The sequence below is a fragment of the Danio rerio genome, chromosome 24, assembly GCF_049306965.1.
Source record: "Danio rerio strain Tuebingen ecotype United States chromosome 24, GRCz12tu, whole genome shotgun sequence".
NCBI classification, from domain to species: domain Eukaryota; kingdom Metazoa; phylum Chordata; class Actinopteri; order Cypriniformes; family Danionidae; genus Danio; species Danio rerio.
In genome coordinates this window covers 35,327,865-35,329,181 of record NC_133199.1, presented here as the reverse complement: position 1 = coordinate 35,329,181, position 1,317 = coordinate 35,327,865, and positions in this window count along the sequence as shown.

Below are 1,317 nucleotides of genomic sequence, written 5' to 3'. Positions count from 1 at the left end.
TTGAATGTCTTCAATACTTGGTTCTCTGCACATTCTTATTATTTAAACAGTCCTAAAATCTTAACATGTTTAATTCTTGGTTTTCTATAATACGTTCAATAGTTTTATCAGGATTAAAAAACACACTTTTTCCTTTTACGTAATAGTTAAAGTGGTTCTTGTAGTTGCCCAGTAAAGCTGAGGTGTGTTTTCGGCAATGTCGCAATTTTGTTGTTTGGTTCTTTGCTCCTGTATCTTTCATGAGGGTGAATTGAAGTGGCACCGGGCCTCTGATGTGCACAGACTCTGCCCAAGTATCACAGCGCAACCGTAAATCTTGTGTTTTTGAGGCTACCCTCAGAGGCGTTTGGAAGCTGCTCGATGGGTAGAAAGCCCAGAGTTTCTGGAAACAGTTATTTAACCGCACAAAGTGGTGAAAGCCAGAATCTAAAGTAGAGCAAGTCAGTGTGTTCATGCAGCAATTCACGCTTCATGTGTCCTATTCATCCTACAGATTTGAGTTTTTAAAAGAATTCCTGAAAAGCACTTACTATGGAGATTAAATTAGAGAACGACCTACAATCTCCTAATTTCTGAGGTCGCTGTCAGGAGTGAATGAGTTGTTTTTAAGTGTATTTCTTGAATTTTCTGTTTTAAAGATGCATACTGACAATGCTTTCCAAATGAGATATACTGCCATCTGAAGGACACTTTGCAGTGAAAACAGTCATGTAAAAGTACCATTCCAAGGGCCTTTGGAATTAAGGGTTTTGAAGGGAACAATTAATGAACGCTTTGGGCAACCATGATCCTTTGCACAGGGAAGTTGATTGGTGTTGCACACTGTACCCTAATCCCTATGCCCTAATGTGCAAAGCTGTCACTCTGGAGGGTAAACCCTTTGAAAGGGATTAGAGCACAGGGATGAGCCCTTCCCAATGGAAGGCAGTGTCTGACACCTCTCAGTTATTGGTGTTAATTTGGTGGTCAATTGCTTATTTTTTTGGCAAACCACAATTAATTAGCAAGCAAAATTTTCAATCATTTGCAAGATGGTAAGCCATTCTAAAGTGAATGAAAGTCTCTCACAGCAAGTTGTCTAAATCAGTGGTCCCCAATTTTTATTACACCACTGACCTGTCAGCGCTTGACAGTTTTACTGCGGACCGGTGGGTTGAAGGGTTCGTAGGTTGCTAGGTGACCATTAGCCATTTTCTCAGAGGATGACAAGCTGACAAAACACTGCTGTCACTCTGATACAAGCTTTATTTGTGGAGAAAATTGGTCTTCTGTGTTTGTCTGAGATCATTAGTCTACCGAAATTTGTCTTTTCTTTAC